This window comes from Gorilla gorilla, chromosome 9 (assembly GCF_029281585.2).
Source record: "Gorilla gorilla gorilla isolate KB3781 chromosome 9, NHGRI_mGorGor1-v2.1_pri, whole genome shotgun sequence".
In the NCBI taxonomy this organism is placed as follows: domain Eukaryota; kingdom Metazoa; phylum Chordata; class Mammalia; order Primates; family Hominidae; genus Gorilla; species Gorilla gorilla.
The window spans coordinates 94,897,739-94,920,926 of record NC_073233.2 but is presented as its reverse complement, the minus strand read 5'-3'; the positions used below and the strand labels follow the sequence as shown (position 1 = coordinate 94,920,926).

At 41.6% G+C, this 23,188-nt stretch overlaps 1 protein-coding gene across 3 annotated transcripts in view; it reads right to left on the bottom strand.

Moving 5' to 3' along the window:
• TMEM135 (transmembrane protein 135) overlaps window positions 1-23,188 on the bottom strand; it is a 360,134-nt gene that overhangs the window by 292,524 nt on the left and 44,422 nt on the right. The window lies entirely within an intron of this gene.

Sequence of the window (23,188 nt, the reverse complement as noted above, 5' to 3'; positions counted from 1 at the left end):
GTTCTTTATCCAGCTTATCACTCTGTATCTTTTAATTGGGGCATTTAGCCCATGTACATTTAAGATTAGTATTGCTATGTGTGGATTTGATCATGTCATCATGATGTTGGCTGGTTAGTTTGCAGACTTGTTTATGTGGTTGCTTTATGGTGTCGCTCGTTACGTGTATTTCAGTGTGTTTTGGTAGTGACTGGTAACTGTCTTTCCTTTCCATATTTAGTGCTTCCTTCAGAAGTTCTTGTAAGGCAGGTCTGGTGGTAATGAATTCCTTCAGCATTTGCTTGTCTGAAAAGGATCTTATTTCTCCTTTGCTTATGAAGCTTACTTTGGCCAGATATAAAATTCTGGGTTGGAATTTCTTTTTTTGAAGAGTGTTGGCCAGGCACGGTGGCTCACACCTGTAATCCCAGCACTTTGGGACGCCAAGGCGGGTGGATCACAACGTCAGGAGTTTGAGACCAGCCTGACCAACATGGTGAAACCCCCGTCTCTACTAAAAATACAAAAATTACCCAGGATTGGTGATGGGCACCTGTAATCCCAGCTACCTAGGAGGCTGAGGCAGGAGAATTATCTGAAACTGGGAGGTGGAGGTTTCAGTGAGCTGAGATTTTGTCACTGCACTCCAGCCTGGGTGACAGTTTGAGACTTCATCTCAAAAAACAAAAACAAAAAACAAAAAACACTTGTGATTGCATTATGAAATTTTTTTTTTTCATAAAAAAGACTGCCCTGTAAGCAGTCATGGCCATGCTGGGGCCCCGGGAAAGGCCAGCAAACCAAGAAGTGCTCAGGTTGGACCAGCCACATCTGATGTGCAAGACTGCCCTGCAGAGATCAGGTCTGACAGCTTCCCTGGGGCTAAAGTCTCTTAAGAGAGCAAGTCAGGCCTAGAGGGATGGCCATCCCTGGCTGTGCTCCACTACAAATACTCTGGCACCAAACCTTCTGGGCTCCACATCAGCTGGCTTGCTGCACCCCACTTCTCTAAGTAGCTCTCCCTGCTACCTCAAGTGTCCATGGTGGTCGAGGGAGCCGTTCCACTTGTCTGCTTCTAGTCGGCCATCTTGTCCTCCTCTGTATTTTATTTTATGCATTAAAAGGTATTATTCTGAGAAGGGATCCATAGTCTTCACTAAACTGCTAAAGAGATTCCTGGAACAAAAACATTTTTTAAATGCCTGCATTAGATTGACTGTAAAATTCCTGTAACCTCCATATATATCTCTTAGCTTTTCTTTCTGTATCAATCTTTCTATCTTTTTATCTCTTTAGCTAGGTGACAGAGATCTAGAAGGCCCTCAGTTATGGCAATACATGACCAACAACAGCAGCTTTGAGGTGGGGAGAGCCACAGCTCACTGCTCTGGTTTCTTATTTACCCACAGCTTCTGATCCAAGGGACATCTCTGTCTTGTTTTTGAACATTCATTAATTTTTTTTGTCAGTGCTGCAGTGTTGTTGAGGGAGGAAGAGATGATCAGTATGCATGTGGTTGGCCATCTTAAAGCTGGGATGCATATATCCATTTTGCATTTAGAAAAAGAAGGGAAAAATGCAGTCATACATTCTTGATCTTTCTTTAATTTTTTTTCTTACAAGAATATACTCTTCCAAAGCTATTTTACAAGTGAGAAAACTACAGGTGGTATAAGCTAAGCATTTATTCAAAGTCATGTAGTTAGTTAATAACAGGGATGGGACTAGAATGCAGATCTTCTGGTTCCTTCTATAATACCTGCCCTTTTTAGCTGTCTTATGATACACTCTTCCTCTCCAGGAGCGAACAGTGTTGATATTACAAGCCATAGCCTAGAAAAATCATTCTGTTATTTATTTTGTTATTGTGCATATGGTTCTCTTTGCCTGAAATACTGTTCAGTTGGTTAGTCAACAGACAGTTTAGAACACTTGAGGTGTTTTCAAGCACTGACCACCAAAAATGCAACATTGAGCAAGATCCAGTCCCTACCCACACGGAACTTATAGTCAGTCTAGTAACAAAGATAAACAACAAATACTTAATTTATCTCCCCTTCTTTTGGTGACCTTCTATTCACCTTTCAGGATCCAACTGAAATGCAACTTCTCTGTGAAGCCTTCTGGGTAGAGTTAGTTGTCTTTTCTGAACATGGTCCACACATCTGTTATCAACTGAGAACAGGGTTTTTATTTTAATATTTTAGTTAACAGTGTATTCTGTCACCCCACTCACCTCTATTCCCCGACCAGGAGGTAAGGACATGGCAGTTTTGCTTATTCATTTTGCTATCTACTTCAGGACCTAGCACAATGCCTGGTACATGGTAGGCAATAAACATTTGAATGAATAGAACTGAAGGCAAGAAAACAGAAAGTTCTTTATGGCTCATTTCTGTATACTGCATACCTACTTGTCTTTTTAAATTTAAAATGGCATTCCCCATTGATGATTTTTAAGTCTATGATTGGCAAAAATCTATTTTCATTGTTTGGGCTAGTGGCCAAAATAAATGGAAAGAGACACGTAAGCACTTGCCAGCTGTTGTTCATTACAAAACCTTAAAGTCTATTCAGAAACTTATTGAGAAAATTCACCTTTTGTTTCCATTTATCTGAGTTGACAGTCTCTACAACCTAAATCCATTAGAATCCACACCTCCAAATTCATTTAGTTCTGTATGACCTATGATTACAGAAACTGAATCTCTAAAAAATCTCAATTTCACTATTTGACTAACTCTAATTCTTAAAGCTTTATAAAATTATTTTTGAATTATTGTTGACAAGCCAGTATCTAAGTTTCAAGAAAAATAAATCAAAATTAGTTCCATATTTATGTGGCCGCGGAAAAGGGAAAAGGCTGTGTCCCCTGGAAGGAGGCAGCAGTTTCCCTTCTGCTCTCTTTTTAGGGCTAGATTCCCCTTTGTGAGTGATCCCCTTAAGAAAAGCAGAGACCACTGGGAGTAGGCAGTCACACAATACTTGTAACCAGAGCCCTAATTAAAAATGGGCCTGAGATCTGTGAAGGCTAGAGTGGGGATGGTGCCTTGAATGTTGTAATTTCAGAACTTCATGTAGTTTTTGCAGGAAGTAGAAACTTTCATTCATCTTGAGGCAGATTCATCCTTGGTTTGGGGATAATTATCTAAATGGACCAGGTTAGATATGCTTATATTAAGCCAGATCCTTTTCAGGAATGGGAGTTTGACAGCTGTATCTCTAGAGAGCTAAACTTTTCTGCATAGTAATAGCAAAAATTGTCTTTATTATGGGCAAAGTTATATATCAGCAGTTTACTATGCCTTTGGGGAAATGTTTCCTTTAAAGTGTGGGTGTAGGCTACCCTAGCCTGGTTGGTATTGTTTATTGTAGTAGAAATGCTCATGCTTCCTGTTTAAACAGCTTCTCACAGGAGATTGGGAGAGAAGACTTTAGGACTGCAGAGAAACTGTGGTTCTGATTTTGAGTTCATGCTGGATAAAATGTAAAAATAATGGGACTGGGCTAGGCTTAATGCTAAAAGACTGGCCTGCTATTCTGTCATACACCGTAATATTCAAATGCAGATTTTGGAGAATATGCCCCATTGGATATTTCGCTTTTACATGGTGATATCACAGAGACCGTAGGGAGAGGCCTGACCCCATGAATGGGGGAGGGTTGGAGTTTACCCACAGGAAATAAACAGGAAAAGAGGATATGGGAGGCAGGCCTGAGACTAGAGAGACAGAGGGAGAAATGTGGTCCTCTCCTGGGCTCCTGGAGATTGAGGCCTGGACTTTTAGCAGAGCAAACTCACTGGAGGTTGCCCCTGAAGGGAAAAGATAAACAGACACTGCCAGAAGGCCCAAGTTTGAGAATAGGGAGACACTCCCAAGACAGGGGTCCCCAACTCCTGGGCTGTGGACCAGTAGCAATTCGTGGCCCATTAGGAACCAGGCTGCACAGCAGGAAGTGAGCGGCAGGCAAGCAAGCATTACCACCTGAGCTCCACCATCTGTCAGATCAGCAGCAGCGTAGGAGCTTGAACCCCATTGTGAACTGTGCGTGATAGGGATCTAGGTTGCGGGCCCCTTATGAGAATCTAATGCCTAATGATCTGAGGTGGAACAGTTTCATCCCAAAACCCTCTCCCACCACCATTCATGGAAAAATTGTCTTCTTCAAAACCGGTCCCTGGTACTAAAACGGTTGGGGACTGCCGCTTTAAGAGCCCAAGGCAGCCTATGCTCTAGCTTGTGGACTCTGAGAACATTCAGAATTAGTAGGCATTTTTGTTTGTCAGTTTTATAATTCCTTTCTCATATCCTTAAACATTCTGCAAAATAATGATACATATTGCAGTTTGGTCTTCATCATGCTGTGGGAAATTAAAGGGTCTGTGTCCACCTGTGGGATCATCTAGTAAAGGAAAGAAAAGCCTTTCTCCCCCTGAGACCAGCATAGCTGCAGTGGCATCAATCCTGAGGTTGTGGGAGATGAGGGGTGACAGTGGTGGAGCTACGATGAGCAATCTGCCACCACAGGGATGGCTAGGGCAGTATGGGTTTGTGGAACATGGGACCGACTGGGAGGTACAAAGACCTACTTGTGGAGAGGGCCTCATAAAAGATAGGATTTTCTGTCATTAGATGAGATGAAAGTTTGAGCCACAGTAATTTGGACATTACAAGGTAAACCTGACCTCCTCTTTAATCATTGTCTGGTGCGTCCAGGAAGACTGGGTATATGTATATGGAGCACACCATAAAACACAGTCTTTGTATCTTAGTAACCTGTTTCATGGGTTTGCAGAATATAAAAGAAAACCGAAATGGGTTCCCAGTTGAATTTGTGGAAATCTTATTGATCATTTTATAGTCACATTCCGTGTATCCATTTGTTAGTACTCCAACCATGTAATGAACCCCATCATGTGCCAAGCAGTATGGTGGAAACCAAAGTTGATCCACTGACATGTAGCTGGTGTCAACTCCTCAACACTCAAGGTAGAATTATGACAGCATATTCAATTTTCCTATTTAAATGAAAAATGACTTGAGTCCCCTGATGTTAGGTTTGTCTCTTTTTTAGGACCCCTTTCCCTTCTTCTAGCTCTTCTGAGAACCCTGGAGGGTATACACATTCCAACTGGGAGATCCATTTGATTTCTGCTTCAAGTTAAGGTAAGCCCAGATATCCAAGCACCCACTGCTTTTCCTGCATGCCTCATAGTGTTGCTGTTGAAAGTTGGCCTTCCACTGTCAGCCAGGCCCTGCAGCAGCTCAGTGTCAGACACTGCTGCTGATCCAGTTTACTACATCAGCTAGCGTGGTACTTTGATTGAAGGTGTCTTCATGAGAGACTCCATTCTTTTGATGCCATGATCAACAGAGAATGTCCCTTGCTGGATCTCCCAGTCTGCAGCATTTAGTGCTCAGTCCTTTGCATCACATAAAACCATTCCCCTTCAATCCCCACCATCAACCCACCTTCACTCAGACTGGCTGAAGCATTAGCACCTCACAGACTGCAAAACCAGAGGCCAGCCCACTTTCCATTTCAACTGTAAAAATACAAAAGTGCTATATTCATATTTCTCACAGACAAAAGGCCCTTTCATGCCCTCAGCTAAAGTGACTATCTAGGTGGTCTCCAGGGCCACCTCTCCTGGCAGCAGTTTTCTGTTGACCTTTAGACACAAAAGCTCCTTCCTTGGCAATAGGATTTAGAAAGCTTGCCATGAATCCCAAACTCCAAATTCCAGGATTCCCATCTATCACCTCCTGAGAGGCAATTAGCTTTTGTGTCTCAATAATTCATGCCCCAAGGCCTCCCAAAGCAGAGGAGACAAAACTTATGTTTAGTTCCTTGCAAGGCATTCTTGTGTCAAAGGTTAAAAGACAGTCCATGCCTCTGTGATTTCCTGTCTAATAGGGAAGATATGTATGGAAATTAAAATAAAAGTATAATGTAAGATATATGGGTAAATAGGCCGGGCGTGGTGGCTCACGCCTGTAATCCCAGCACTTTGGGAGGCCAAGGTGGGCGGATCATGAGGTCAGGAGATCAAGACCATCCTGGCTAACGCAGTGAAACCGGTCTCTACTAAAAATACAAAAAATTAGCCGGGTGTGGTGGCAGGCACCTGTAGTCCCAGCTACTCAGGAGGCTGAGGCGGGAGAATGGTGTGAACCTGGCAGGCGGAGCTTGCAGTGAGCCGAGATCGCACCACTGCACACCAGCCTGGGCAACAGAGTGAGACTCTCAAAAAAATAAATAAATAAAGATACATGAGTAAATAAAGGCAGAGGCAGAAGTGCCTAAGTTTCTGGGGGTTCTGGAGGGATAGATGAGAGGAGTTCAAATAATTTTAATTATGCCTCGAAGAAATAGTAGCAGTTTTCCTGATGAATAAGGCATTAAACCCTTTCTAGGTATGCATTCATATATCACTAATTCAATAAGTATCTACTAAGTATCTGCACAGTGAATGACACTATTCTAGCTGCTGTGGGTAGAGCAAGAAGCAAGGCAAACAACTCTCCTCCTCTCTTGGAGGTGGAAGGCAAAGAGCTATGCAGGCAGCTTGTTGGCTGTGTCCTCCATGTGGCTGAGTCACACAGGTTCTCCTAGAGGGCTGTCTTACCTGGCTAACTATGCCCAAAACAACAAGCATCACCCTAGACATCTTCCACCAACATAAGGTGGGTCAATATTTATTAAGCATTTACTGTATCCCAGGCTCTGTCTGTTCTATACCTATTATCTCATTTAATTCTCACAACAACCCTATGAAGATAGTAATTTATGACCCCCGTTTTACAGATAAGGAAAACAGAGATACTCATGATCAAGAGGATTGTCTAGGGTCAAAGACTTCATAGGTAAAGGAGCTGCATATGAACCTAAGCATTTTGATTCCAGAGCCTGGACCCTCAGTCATTTTGCTTAGTCCCGCCAACAAACATCCCTCTACTGCCTCTTTTAATTACACTGCTTCCTTTTCTTCACTCCCTGGCATCCTCTGCTCCTAATTCCTCATGCTTATCTTTAGTTACTTGTCTCCTTTCCCTGTCCTGTACCCACTCACTATCTTAATGGAAGGCAATTAGCTGGGAAGGCAGGCAGGAACTACCCTCTGAATGCTCTCAGAAATCAGGGGGTTTTACTTCCAATTGAAGTTTCCTGCCTAAATGCCATACTTAATAAGGGAGTATGACAGTCTCCCACACAGCAATGAGAAAGAAAGGCAGTTTCAGACATCTCTGAACACGTACTTAGCAATATCTACTATCTATCATTTCCACTGGACTAGGAGCTCCTTGGAGCCTGCATTTCAATAATCATCTTTGTATTCCAGGTAAAGACAAACTCCGGGTTCTATCCCAGTACAAATCACAGAAGGCACACATGCTGTATAACACTTTTTTTTTGTAAAATGGGAAAGTACAATTGAATTTAAAATTATTTTTATTTAGATGTTTTGTTATCTTTACCATAAAGTGATTGATGACTAGAAGCTGAGGAGAATTGATAACACAAGAAGATAATGCATTTCGAAGAGGTTTTGGAAACAAACAGCAACAGAAAAAGGTAAGAAGAGGCCAGCTGCTGTGGCTCACACCTGAAATCTTAGCACTCTGAGAGGCCGAGGCAGGTGAATCATCCGAGGTCAGGAATTCGAGATCAGCCCGGCTAATACGGTGAAACTCCGTCTCTGCTAAAACTACAAAAAAATTAGCCGGACATAGTGCTGCATGCCTGTAATCCCAGCTACTCGGGAGGCTGAGGCAAGAGAATCGCTTGAACCTGGGAGGCAGAGGTTGCAGTGAGCTAAGATTGCTCCACTGCACTCCAGCCTGGGCGACAGAGTGAGACTCCATCTCAAAAAAAAAGTAAGAAGAATTATCAATTATAGAAAGAACCAATAATGATGATAAAAGTACCAATAATAATTACCATTGTATTGCATTAAACACTGTTTTAGGTGTTTGCCCTATGTTATTAGCATTTACCCCTCATTCTCATAACAAATCATTTTATGGATGAGAAAATTGAGACTTGGAGGGTTTAAGAAACTTAACCACCAGGTGTGGTGGCTCACACCTGTAATCCCAGCACTTTGGGAGGCTGAGGCGGGCAGATCATCTGAGGTCAGGAGTTTGAGACCAGCCTGACCAACATGGTGAAATGCAATCTCTACTAAAAATACAAAATTAGCTGGGCGTGGTGGTGCACGCCTGTAATCCCAGCTACTCAGGAGGCTGAGGCAGGAGTATCGCTTGAACCAGGGAGTCAGAGGTTGCAGTGAGCCGTGATTGCACCATTGTACTCTAGCCTGGTGACAGAGCAAGACTCCGTCTCAAAAAAAAAAAGTGTGTGTTTATCTATCTCTCTATATATACACTTAAGAGTCTGCCTTTACTCTTGTCTAATTACCCTTTCTTTCCCAAAGGTAACCATTTTCTTTATGCATTTACACACACACACACACACACACACACACGCATTGGGTTTTCTTTTTCATAGATGATATAATGGACAATATTGAGTTTCAGGCCTTTTCATATTTCAAAGCCAGAATAAATATACAAGGACTGTAACCTGTTTATCATTCTAGGCCTCTTTTCTCAAGGCCCTCCAGTCTCATTTGTATTGTAGCCACTGCAAATACATCACAGGCACTGGGAATTGGGCTGCATTAGAGAAAGAGGTGCGTCAGTAAGATCTCCCTGTGACATCTGACCTTGTAGAACCTCTCCTCTTGTGGCTTTAGCACTCCAAAACCAAGCTGAGAAGAAAAGGATGGAAGAGGAGAGTAGGGGAGAAACGTATAGGCCCCTTGGGCCCTTGGATGCCTGGGCTGTTAGGGTTTGGATACAGTTCTCGCTAGGACTCTAAACTCTTTTGCCTCTTATAGCCAGAGGGATAGAGTTTGAAGCATGTAAGATTTTGGGAAACATGCAACTGACCAAGGTCTAATCATCAATGATTGGAAGTGAAATGTGCAATAAAAGCCAACTGGGAGTTAACTCAAAGGCATTATGAAAGTTTGCTTCAGTGAGTTAAAATTATAGCCTTTTGTCCCAAATTTCTCAACAAATACTCTATAGAAATTTTTAAGCCCCAGAGTCCTTAACTAATGTTATTTAAGGCAATTTTATGTGTCTAATTGTACAGATTCTTCACTAACTTTTGAGAAATAAATGATCTCAAAATACCCTTGTGTCTACTGATATTTCAAGGTAAGGGAATGCTCTGGAATGCTTCCCATTTTCCAAATGTAATATTTTCCAAAATAAACTTTGGAGTAACTGCATGGTTGATATCATGTGAACATTTTAATTCACACAATCATATTCTGGAGTTTATGGGAGCTTGGCTTTTTTCCAGGAGGTTTGGAAGTCCAAAAGCCGGCTGTTTCTCTTCTGTGGGATAAAGATGGAGCACGTGAATCAGAACTGGTAAATTGGAGAGGAGGTCACAAACCGAATGGAGTTAAGCAAAGTGCAGTGCAATCTGCAGTGGGAGAAAAGCCAGTTGTACAGAGGGGAAGGACTGGTTACCATTAAAGTCTTCAAAATTGGGACCTCAGAGGAGAAATGAGTGGAGAAATGAATGGAGAACAACTCCTTGTTTCTCTCTCTCTCTTCTAGAGGATGGGGCTGGTGTAATGAGATCCAGGTACAACCCTTGAGATATCAGGGATCCCCATCCTAGTCTATTCAGAAGTCCCCCAAACCTTCAGTGCCTATAGTTCATGTACTGCCTCTTCCAAAGAGCCTGCCTTGATGGCTTGATTGCAGTCATCAAATGACATCTCACTATTGAGATGATGTGTTTCCTTGTCCTTTTCTCAATGGAATGTGAGATTCTTGAGACAAAGATGTAACAGGCACACAATAATTATTTGTTGAATGTTGGCTGTATCAGCTTCTCTGGTTGGAAATAATCCCCCCTCCTCTGAGCTCCCCTGGTGCTTTGCACTTACCTCACTCATGTGATCTTTTTCACATTCCACCTTATACTATAATTTCTGTATTTTTTTAGCTCCACTATTATACTCAAATTCTTCTGCAACAGAGATGAGATAATGCATGTAAAGCATTAGTACCATGTCTGCTGAATAAATGATAGCTATTATTATTTGTGTAATGAGGCACCTGGAGGAGCAGAAAATGTATTTTATTTAAAAAACAGCTTTGGAAAATCACATTTGAATAGATCTTTATTTTGCAAGAGTCACTTGAGTGAATTACAATACTACAAGAGACCTACTGCCTTGGAAGAAGGGAATAATACGATGACTTGGTCTTGAAATATCTGTTCAGTGCTAAGCTGCACAACTTCAGGGGACATCATCCATATTGTAATAGATTGTGATGGACATATTCTGAGAGGCACAATGTGGATGGTACCCCTGGAGTTCTGCAAGGAAGCTGCCCTGAAAAAAGAAAAGGAAAAGAGACTTTGACCCTTTATCTTTGAGGTCCTAGGTTACTGGTCCTCAAATGGATTGGGATGGTACTCACTGAGAATTATCAGCAGGAAAGAAGAACAAGGGCCCCAGAGAGGCACTTGCCATAAGGGAAGGGCTGTCTGCAGAGCACTGGGCTCAGCAAAGCTTTCTGACTGAGGCTAGATGCCATTGGGAAACAAGGATGGACCTGAATCACTGAAGGGCCACTGTAACCTTAAAATCTTTCTGGGCTCTCCCCAGCACCAGTCAGAAACACCAAGGTAGATCTAGAAGTCTCTTTTCCTCTCTATTTCACCAGCTGTTTTTCCTCGAGGGTCCAGGAAGTTGAGGCTGATGTTTTAATTTCACTTCAAATTTACCATCCTGTACTGTGTATGCCCAGCAAGTGTTAATGACTGACCGGCTAGCTGGTTGAGTGAAAAGTTTTAATATTGAAAGAACTGGAGTCATTCATTATTATTTTATTCCAGACATGAGACAGAGTGGCAATTTGAGGAGAATAGTCCCATGTGATTTTGTGTGTGTGATTTTTATTATTAAAAAACTAAATCTATCATTACATTAAGAAGCTTTCCTTTTATAATCTTTTAACCATATAAACAAGAATATTCTCAGCCCTACCTTCTCTGGCCTCAATGTGGCTGTGAAGATCTTGGGCCTGGGTCAGTCAACACTAGGTCTGAGTCATGTTTTGCAACCTATTTGTTTTGTGATCTTTAGCAACTCACTTAAGTTCCAAGTGTGTTTCTGGTGTATAAAAGGGGACAACAATTATACATGGTTCATAAAATTAGATGTTATGTGTCAGACACTAAACTTGACACAAAGTAAGCACTTAACAAATGTTAGCTGTCACTATTATTTCCTTCATCACCAAACTCCACTCTGCATCCTTTTATTATTATTATTTTTTTTTTTTGAGACGGAGCCTCACTCTGTTACCCAGGCTGGAGTGCAGTGACATGATCTCGGTTCTGCCTCCCAGGTTCAAGCAATTCTCCTGCCTCAGACTCCTGAGTAACTGGGACTATAGGTGCGCGCCACCATGCTCAGCTAATTTGTGTAATTTTTAGTAGAGACGGGAGTTCACCATGTTGGCCGGGTGGTCTCGAACTCCTGACCTCAAGTGATCCACCTGCTTCAACCTCTCAGAGTGCTGGGATTACAAGTGTGAGCCACCATGCCCTACCTCACTCTGCATCCTTTTGCAGCTTCCCTGTGTTCATACTTAAATATACTACAATCCAGTACCAACGACCCTCACACTTTGATGGGTTTTTATTTCATGGATTTTTTTTTTTTTTTTTTTTTTTTTTGAGATGGAGTCTCACTCTGTCTCCCAGGCTGGAATGCAGTGGCGCGATCTCAGCTCACTGCAAGCTCCACCTCCCAGGTTCACGCCATTCTCCTGCCTCAGCCTCCTGAGTAGCTGGGACTACAGGTGCCCACCACCATGCCTAGCTAATTTTTTTGTATTTTTAGTAGAGACGGGGTTTCACCATGTTAGCCAGGATGGTCTCGATCTCCTGACCTTGTGATCCACCCGCCTTAGCTTCCCAAAGTGCTGGGATTACAGGCATGAGCCACCGCACCCGGCCTTTTTCATGTTAAATAGTTCTTTTTTTTTTTTTTTTGTATATACTTAAGGGATATAATATACTTTGATATACATATGCATAGTGAAATGATTATTACAGTCAAGCAAGTTAATATATCCATCTCCTCACAGTTCCTTTTTTAAAAAAAAGTTTTCTAGCTTTGAGATATAATTGACAAAATTTTATAAATTTAAAGTATAAATGTGATAATTTGATATATGTATATTGTGAAATGATTACCACAATCAAGTTAGTTAACACACCTATCACTTCACTAGTGAACTTACATGTACGTATGTGTTCATGGGGGTGGGTGGGTAAGAATATTTAAGATCTCTCAACAATTTCAAGTGTATAGTATTGCATGGTAACTATAGTCACCAAGCTGTATGTTAGGTCCCCAGAACTTATTCATCTTATAACTGAAACTTTGTTCCCTTTGACCAACATTTCCCCATTTCCCCTGCCCCCAGCCCCTGGCAACCACCATTCTACTCTTTGTTTCTATGGGTTTAACTTTTTTAGATTCTATACATAAGTAAGATAATACAGTATTTGGCTTTGTCTGTCTGCTTTGTTTCGCTTAGCATAATGCCTTCAAGGTTCATCTATGTTGCAAATTATGGTATTTCTTTCTTTTTAAGGCTGAATAATATTCCGTTTGTCTATACATAACACAATTTCTTTACCCATTCATCTATCAATAGACACTTAGGTTGTTTTAGTGTTGTGGCTACTATAAATAATGCTAGAGTGAAGATGGGTGTGCAGATTCTCTTTGAGATATTGATTTCATTTCCTTTGAATATATACCCAGGAGTGAGATTGTTGGGTCATATGGTAGTTCCATTTTTAATTTTCTGAGAAACCTCCATACTGTTTTCCATAATGGCTGTACCAATCTACATTCCCATCAAGAGTGGAGAAGGATTCCCTTTTCTCCACATCCTTACCAACATTCGATATATTTTATCTTTTTGATGATAGCCATTCTAACTGGTGTGAGATTATATCTCATTGTGGTTTTGATGTGCAATTCCCTGATGGTTAGTGATGTTGAGCACCTTTTCATGTACTTGTGGGTCATTTGTATGTCTGCTTTGGGCAAGTGCCTACTGAGGCCCTTTGTCCATTTTTTAATTGGATCATTGGTTTTTGCTACTGAGTTGTATGAATTCTTTATATATTTTGTGTATTAACCCCTTATCAGATACATGGTTTACAAATGTTTTCTCCCATTCCATAGGTTGCCTTTTCATTCTGCTGATTGTTTCCTTTGCTTGTGCAGATTTTTAGTTTGATATAGTCCCACTTATTTATGTTTGCTTTTGTTGCTTGTGTACTCTGATGTTCTTTTAAAGGTCTTCAATGACTTTCTTATTGCCAAGGCCAATGAATAGTTTCCACTGCTTTCTTTGGGGTATCTGATATCCCCAAACACTTTCTTCTTTTTGGAATTCTCTTCTTTTTGTTTCCATGACAATCCATTCTCCTGATTTTCCCGATGAATCACAATGTCTCTTCTCAATTTTCTTACTTGGCTTCTTCTTCTGTTAGCCAGACCTTACGTATTACTACTCCAAGATTTAATTATTCACCTGTCTTTCCTTTTCACCTGGCACACTGCTACCTTGACTTCAGTTATTATTCATACTCCAACTACTCTTAAATATGTATTTGTACTTCTATGTTAATCTTCGGACCTGTATTTTTGACATCTTAGTTGACATCTCCACCTGGATTTCTCTCGGGAACCTCAAAACTGGGGTATATAAAGTAAAATGTATCCTCTCCCACTCCAAACCAGCTCCTTATTCTGTAGTCATTTTTCTATTAGTGGCATTAATACTTCCACATTCATTCAGGTAAACTGATGTTATCTATAACTTCTCCCTCTCTCTCACCACACCCCTCCGCACCCCTCTCCCATCAATAGGCACTCCTTCTATTTATTCTGCTCCTAAACACCTCTCAAATCTATCTTTTCTTCTACATCCTCACTGCCAGAACCTTGATTTAGGCCATCATTTTCTCTTGCCCAAATACTGCAGTAGCATTCTACATAACTGTCATTTTCTATTTATAAAATACAATATCACTCATCAGCTAAAATCCTTTACAGACCTCACCCTCAAAACTGGACAGAACCAGAGTGGGGCTGCTAGAAAAAAAAATAATAAGAATAATTTACTTTTAAATTTTCAAAAAAAAACTTTTTTTTTTGAGATAGAGTTTTGCTCTGTTGCCCAAGCTGGAGTGCAGTGGCGCAATCTCAGCTCACTGCAACCTCCGCCTCCCAGGTTCAAGCGATTATCCTGCCTCAGCCTCCCAAGTAGCTGGGACTATAGGTGCCCAACACCACGCCTGGCTAATTTTTTGTATTTTTAGTAGAGATGGGGTTTCACCACGTTGGCCAGGCTGGTCTCGAACTTCTGACCTCAGGTGATCCACCCGCCTTGGCCTCCCAACGTGCTGGGATTACATGCATGAGCCACTCCACCTGGCTACATATTTTCATTACGTGGTACATATACACCATGGAATACTGTGCAGCCATAAAAAAGAGTAAGATCAGGGGCATGGATGGAGCTGGAGGCCATTATCCTTTGCAAACTAACACAGGAACAGAAAACCAAATACCACATGTTCTTACTTACAAATGGGCGCTAAATGATGAGAACAAATGGACACATAGAGAGGAACACACACTGGGGACTACTGGAGGCTGGAGGGTGGGAAGGAGAGGATTGGGAAAAATAACTAATGGGTACTAGGCTTAATACCTAGGTGAGGAAATAATGTGTACAACAGACCCCCATGACAAATTTACCTATATAACAAACCTGCACATGTACCCCTGAACTTAAAAGTTAAAAAAAAAAAATCCGTTTCCTTTCTGTTTTGCATAGTGAGCAGGGTAAGTGAGCATGCTTATGCATAGATAAAGTTTATGGGAGGAAGAGGAGAATATATTTATCTTCTGTGATAGAAGCAGCCTTACCATAGAAGGACCCCCTGGTATATGGCTTGGCACATGGTAGGCACACAACTGTTGCTAGTTGAACAGCTGGATGGATGGATGCCCAATATTTTGTAATGGGGATAAGTAGTTTCCAAAGCTCTCAAATTGCTAGTGGGCACCCAAATAAATATATAGGTTCAAGGCAGCTGTGATTTGGGGCCAAACAAGTCACAGATCAGGAATGTGGAAATCGGTCTCACATCATCTCAGTGCTGCTTTGACTTTTTCCTCCTGGGCTCTTAGCCACGAGGTTTGGCAAAGCTACCTCCATAACACTTCACAGAGCCCATGTTCACATTGCAATAAATTGACCACAGTACTTAATTTCATTTTTTCTTTTTTGAGATAGATTCTTGCTCTCTCTCACAGGCTGGAGTGCAGTGGCATAATGATAGCTAACTGTAACCTCAAACTCCTAGGCTCACTTACCCTTTCTTACCTTTTTTGTGCCCACTTATTCCCCCCTACCCACCTGCCACCTCAGTCTCCCATATAAATAGGACTACAGGTACACATCACCATTCCCAGCTAATTTTTTTTTTTTTGGTAGAGATGGGGTCTCATTATGTTACTCTGGCTAGTCTCAAACTCGTGGCCTCAAGTGATCTTCTCACCTCCCAAAGCACTGGGATTGCAGGTGTGAGCCACTGTGCCCAGCCCTTAAAATTTCACCTTAATTTCACCTGTGAGTTCCAGACTTAGTCATCTCCTAAAATGATTTGTAATCTTTTTCCCCCTACTAATGGTTCTTTATTACAAAAATCTATATTAAAAAATAAGCAAAATCCAAGAAAAAGTTTTCTCACAAAATAACCTTTTAATCAAATTAATGTTTAACATTTGTTCTTGCTATTGTCTAGCTTTTCTTAAATGCACACTCAATTACTACATATTTGCAATAACACTGTAGAATTTTATATTTGACATTTTCATTTGACATTATTCCATGTCTATTGTTCTGTGTTGTTTTAGTCTTTCTTACCTTTTTTGTGCCCACTTCTTTCCCCCAACCACCTCCAAATACTCTCTGCCCAATGTATCCTAATTCCACTCAATTCTCATGAAACCACATACGAATGCATATATGTATAATTTGTTTATTGTTTGATAAAAGTGAATCACATTCCATAAACTTCCTATTTACTTTCCTCATTTGATGGTACACCATGAATATATTTCCAGGTCAAGAGATCTAGATCCAATTCACTGAAAATAAACCTGCCAAATATAATTGTTTTGCTGCTAATTCAACCTTTATTGATGGACATCAGGATTTTCCAGTTACCATCAACAATATCACAATAAACATTCTTGTATGTACATCCTTTATAGAAGTATATATCTATTACTTCTGTAGAATATGTTCCTGGTTTGTTGGGTTAAAGGTAAGTGTAGCTGAGCATGGTGGCTTACGCCTGTAATCCCAGCACTTTGGGAGGCCAAGGTGGGTGAATCACCTGAGGTCAGGAGTTTGAGATCAGCATAGCCAACGTGGTGAAACCCCGTCTCTATTAAAAATACAAAGATTAATCCGCCGGGCACGGTGGCTCACACCTGTAATCCCAACACTTTGGGAGGCTGAGGTGGGCAGATCATGAGGTCAAGAGATCGAGACCATCCTGGCCAACCAACATGCTGAAACCCCGTCTCTACTAAAAATACAAAAATTAGCCAGGCGTGGTGGCACACACCTGTAGTTCCAGTTACTCAGGAGGGTGAGGCAGGAGAATTGCTTGAACCCGGGAGGCAGAGGTTGCAGTGAGCCAAGGTCGTGTCACTGCACTCCAGCCTGGGTGACAGAGCGAGACTCCATGTCAAAAAAAAAAAAAAAAAATTAGCCAGGCCTGGTGGTGCATGCCTGTAATCCCAGCTTCTCGGGAAGCTGAGGGAGGAGAATTGCTTGAACCCGGGAGGCGGAGGTTGCAGTGAGCCAAGATCACACCACTGCACTCCACCCTGGGTGAGAGTGAGACTGTCTCAAAATAAATAAATAAATACATAAAAATAAAGGTACGTGTAATTTAAATTTTAATAGGTGTTGCAAGATGACTTTCCCAAAGGTTGTATTCCTACATTCCTACAAGCTTATTAAGTTATCTGTGCAAATACTGTGAGAAGCAGTAAAGCACCATGGTTAAGAACAGAAGCTTTAGATCAAGACTATCTGGTATAAATCCTCGCTCTTCCATTACAACCTGTGTGACCTCAAGCAAGTTAAGTAATTACGTCATACCTCAGTTTCATATCTGTAAAATGGGGATAATAACAGTCGCTACTCATTATTGATATGTGTAAAATGATTGGAACAGTGCCTGAGTGTACTGAGTATATAATAAGTACTCAGTAAGGGTCAGCTGTCATTATAGTTACGATGAAGTGAAATATTAATATAATCGACTCACTGCATTTCCTCCACTGTTTTTTTGTCATCAAGATATGGTAGAAGATTCTCCTTGCCTATTTCAATGTGACACAGCCATCTCAGCAGTTGTTTTTTGTTTCCTTATTTCTTTTTGTTTTCAGCAGTTATTAATGCTAGCAAATCAGGATTTTTCCAGCCATTCACAGCTATGACACATCATTTCACACCGTTCTTCAGTGTGTTCTAAAAGTATTTCTGTCTGTCTGAGTCTTTCAGGTTTAATGAGCTCAGCCCAAAGAGCAGTGTTCCTAAACGGGGCATGGCAGCAAGAGCTCATGGCCATTCTGGTACAGAATTGAGGCCACGTTTTCACAGTAATAAACAGAAAAATGTCGTATTTCTTTACCCCTTTTTAATTTGAGAGGATGTCAGTAGCTTTGTGTGAAAGGAATCATGCTCCAGAGAAAAAAAACAGGTTTTTTTTCCCAAAGGGCAGAAAGTAAACATTTCATTTGATTGAGCCACTGATAGAGCAATCCACTCTGCATCTTCCAATCTGTTTTGTTGGAGCACGTAGTGAGTATTCCAAGTACATATTTACACTAAGTTCCGTTCAATGCGGATTCAAACAAACAGAGAGATCAAATATTTGGAAGTTCTTCTACAGATTACTTTTGTGATTAAGAGACAAAAGCAGCAGTCAGAAAACTTACAGACAGAAGGCTTTTTTTTTTTTTTTTAGACGGAGTCTTGCACTCTCAACTAGGCTGGAGTGCAGTGGTGCTATCTCGGCTCACTGCAAGCTCCGCCTCCCAGGTTCACGCCATTCTCTCGCCTCAGACTCCGGAGTAGCTGGGACTACAGGCGCCTGCCACCATGCCCAGCTAATTTTTTTGTATTTTTAGTAGAGGCGGGGTTTCACCGTGTTAGCCAGGATGGTCTCGATTTCCTGACCTTGTGATCCGCCTGCCTCGGCCTCCCGAAGTGCTGGGATTACAGGCGTGAGCCACCGCGCCCGGCCAACAGAAGGCTTTTCTAAAGCAACTTTTAGGGAATGTTGCAGAATCAACCCACATTCAATCTATTAACTCCATCAGACATTTACCGAGCACATGTTATGTACAAGACACCATCCTAGGCATTGATGAGGATAGAGCATAAAGAGAAATATGGCAGGATTGGAGTTAAGATTCGTCTGGGGGAGAAAACACCATGCAGGCAGTAATAAGCCGTGCATTAGGTCTTTCTTGGTATGAAGTGAGAGAAAACTCCATTCAAACTGACTTAAACAAACAAACTAAAAAATTATTCATGGCTGGGCATGGTGACTTATACCTGTAATCCTAGCACGTTGGGAGGCTGAGGCAGGAGGACTGCTTGAGGCCAGGAGTTTGAGACCAGCCTGGGAAACATAGTGAGACCCTATCTCTACCAAAAAAAAAAAAAAAAAAAAAAAAAATCTGGGCATTGTGCCATGTGGCTGTAGTTCTAGCTACTTGGGAGGCTGATGTGGAAGGATTGCTTGAGGCCAGGAAGTTGAGGCAGCAGTGAGCCATGATCGTACCACTGCACTCCAGCCTGGGCAACACAGCAAGAACCTGCCTTTAAAAAAAAATTATTCACTGATATTATGAAAAGTCTGGCTTCGGCCAGGTGCTGTGACTCACACCTGTAATCCCAGCACTTTGGCAGGCCAAGGCAGGCGGATCATCTGAGGTCGGGAGTTTGAGACCAGCCTGACCAACATAGAGAAATCCTGTCTCTACTAAAAATATTTAAAAAATTAGCTGGATGTGGTGGCGCATGCCTGTAATACCAGCTACTCGGGAGACTGAGGGAGGAGAATCTCTTGAACCCGGAAGGCAGAGGTTGCGGTGAGCTGAGATTGCACCATTGCGCGCCAGCCTGGACAACAAGAGCAAAATTCTGTCTCAAAAAAAGAAAGAAAGAAAGAAAGAGAAAGAAGGAGAGAGGAAGGAAGGAAGGAAGGGACGGAGGGAGGGAGGGAGGGAGGAAGGGAGGAAGAGAGAAGTCTGGCTTCAAATGGGGGTTCATCAAAAGGCTCAAGTAATGTCATTGGGACCCCAAATCTCTTCACCTTCTGGATCTGCTCTCCAAAGTGTAGCCCTCACTCTATGTGGTGGTTCCTACAGTTCTAGCTCTATGTATTCCCTGATTTAAGTATGACAGAAAATAGAACTTCTCTTCCCCAATAGTATGATGTAAGTCTTGGATAGGACTTAACAGTGGCCTGAACTTGATTGCAAGCTTATCCTTAAACTTATCACAGTGGCCAAAGGAATGTCATGTTCTAACTGGACAAGTCTGAGTGACTTGACCAACCCTGGAGACAGAGCTGAGGTTAGCATTTATAAAAGCAAATGGACCAAGGTTGAGATAATTGGTGATTCCTCAGAGAAAAAAGAAAAAAGACTGCGCACAGTGGATCACACCTGTAATCTCAGTACTTTGAAAGGCCAAGGTGGGAGGATCGCTTGAGCCCAGGAGTTCAAGACCAGCCTAGGCAACATAGTGAGACCCTACCTCTATTAAAAAAGAAAAATAAAAAGAAATCAGAGAGGAAGAAATGGATTCAAAACCAAATATAAAAGAGGAATAAACATAATATAATGAGCAGACAAGGGTAGAGACATATTCTGGCTTTGCAGATCTAAGAAAACCACTGAAGCAGAACCAAAAGGAACCCAGTTCAAATCCCTTCCCATTCTGAGAATCTCTGATTCTGGGGATTGTCCTAAAACCCACAGCTATTATAAAGCATTGGCAGTGTGATCTAGTGGTTGAGTTCTTTCTAACTCTGATGTCAGACAAGTCTGGTTGTGAAACCCAGAGTTGCCCCTATGTGACCTTTCATCTCAAAGTCTGTTAGCTCATCTGTAAAATGGGGGTAATAATAGTCCCTTCCTCATAAGGCTTTACAAGGATTGAAAATGATGATGTTTATTACAACACCTACATGTCGAGATTAGATCCCCAGGTCTTCAGATACCGTATGTTTTCATGTCATCATCTCCCATTTCCATTTTAGCCCACTGAAATTAGTCATACTAAAGATATGAATGACCTCCTAATGGCTAACACCAATGGATAATTCTCAGCCTTTATTTGATTGACCTATGTATAATACTAACACTCTTGATAACTCCCTCCTTAAAATTATTTAATCCTCTTTCTGATTTTTTTTTTCTTTTTGGATTTTCTTTCCATCTATACTGCTACCTTGCCTTCTCTGAACTCTTCTCTGGATCCTCTTCCCCCGTTGGCCCCTATGATGCTGGGTTTTCTAGGAGTCTATGCTTCGTCCTTGTTGTAGGCATCTGACTATAATCACGACTGCCCATTGTCTTTTGATTAACGTTTCTATGTTAGGAGAAATTTTCTTTTTTCTTTTTTTTTTCTTTTCTTTTTTTTGAGATGGAGTCTCACTCACTCTATTGCCCAGGCTGGAGTACAGTGGCGCAATCTCGGCTCACTGCAACCTCCGCCCCTCCGGGTTCAAGCGATTCTCCTGCCTCAGCCTCCCGAGTAGCTGGGATTACAGGCGCCTGCCACTGCGCCCGGCTAATTTTTTGTATTTTTAGTAGAGACGGGGTTTCGCCATCTTGGCCAGGCTGGTCTTGAACTCCTGAACTCGTGATCCACCTGCCTCGGCCTCCCAAAGTGCTGGGATTATAGGCATGAGCCACTGTGCCTGGCCTAAAATTTTCATATTTAAGTGGTAAATTTCTCAATTTAGAAAAATTGAACTCAAATTCCCAGTCTCCCTTGCAACAAAGATGCAGGCACACAACTTTAGCACCATCAATCCGTGTAAACCATGCAAGTCTTAACTAGAAACTTCATATTCTTTAGTTATCATCCCTCACTTTCCCCATCTTCCCAAACTCTAAGCAACCACTAATCTCCTTTCTATCTCTATAGATTTGCCTATTCTGTACATTTCATCTAAATGGAATAAAATATATGATCTTTGGTGCCTGGCTTCTTTCACTTAGCATAATGTTTTCAAGGTTTATCTCTATTGTGGTATATATCATACTTCCTTTTTTTTTTTTAGACAGTTTTGCTCTTGTTGACCAGGCTGGAGTACAATGGCACGATCTCAGCTCACCGCAACCTCTGCCTCCCGGATTCAAGCAATTCTGCCTCAGCCTCCCGAGTTGCTAGGATTACGGACACGCACCACCACGCCCAGCTAATTTTGTATTTTTAGTAGAGACAGGGTTTCTCCATGTTGGTCAGGCTGGTCTCGAACTCCCAACCTCAGGTGATCCACCTGCTTCGGCCTCCCAAAGTGCTGGGATTACAGGTGTGAGCCACCGCACCCGGCCTATCATACTTCCTTTTAATAATTGAGTAATATTCCATTGTATGAATGTATCATATTTTGTTTGTCCATTCATCAGGTAATGGATATTTGGATTATTGCAGGTACTGTTATTGCTACTCCTATTTTATTTTAGAAATACGAAAAGTGAATCTCAGGGAAGTAAGTTCACCAAGGTCAGACAAATAGCAAAGCTGAGACGCACACAAACTTAAGTGTGTCTGATGCTATCTTTCTTTCTCTTAACCACTATACCACTGCCTCTTACCATGCTATACAGCTTTGTAAGGCCAGCACAAAAGAAGATGGGGCTGGCCAGTTGCAGTGGTCATGCCTGTAATCCCAGCACTTTGGGAGGCCAAGGTGGGTGGATTACCTGAGGTCAGGAGTTCGATACCAGCCTGGCCAACATGGTGAAACCCTATCTCTACTAAAAATACAAAAAATTAGCCAGGCATGGTGGCAGGCACGTGTAATTCCACCTACTCGGGAGGCTGAGGCAGGAGAATTGCTTGAACCTGGGGAGGCAGAGGTTGCAGTGAGCTCAGACTGTGCCACTGCACTCCAGCCTGGGCAACAGAGCAAGACTCCATCACAAGAAAAAAAAAAGAAAGAAAGAAAAATATTGAAAACTACCTAAATACTTAACAGCGAGTAAACAGTTAAATAAAGTACGCTATATATAAAAAATTATGCAGCTATTAAAATTGGGTAGACATACCCAAACAATATAGAAATTTGGGGAAATATTTGTTATGTTTTTAAATTTTAAAAAAGCCACAACACAAATATATATTTATTACAAAAAGTATATCATCACAACTATTAAAGATATAACATAGTAAAAGATTAAGGATTAAGGATAATATATCAAATATACTAAATTATTAAGGAATTTTTTTCTTTCCACTTTTTGTTATTTGCCAAATTTTCTATAATGAGCATTGATGACTTTCATAATGGGAAAAAGTAAAATAAACTTCACTTTTTGAAAAAAAAAATTAATGGGTTGTGTTATGTGTGTTATGTTGACTGATCCCAAATTACCCCCAACTCACTGTGACACAACCCATCTGACCCAGGGGAGTCGTGTGCATGTATCTCTTTGAAGCTCCAGCCCTGGAGATAAGCCCTCAGCTGACCTGTGGGCCTGCTGATCAGCTGGCAATGTCAGATAAGGAATTTTAAACACAGAAGGAAACTTAGAGGGCCACTGGCTGGTCTACATCAGGAGAGCCCAATCAGTCCAGTTTTTGTTTCCTCTGGTCAGTGGCCCTGAAAGAAAGCAAGATTACACTGTAGCTTTTGCACTCTATCCAGGCAGACAGGCTCCACCACTTAAAGAGCTGAGGAATGCTCTTTTCCCTGGCTGCAGAGACAGGGAAACAACACCCATGGAGAAGCACACAGATAA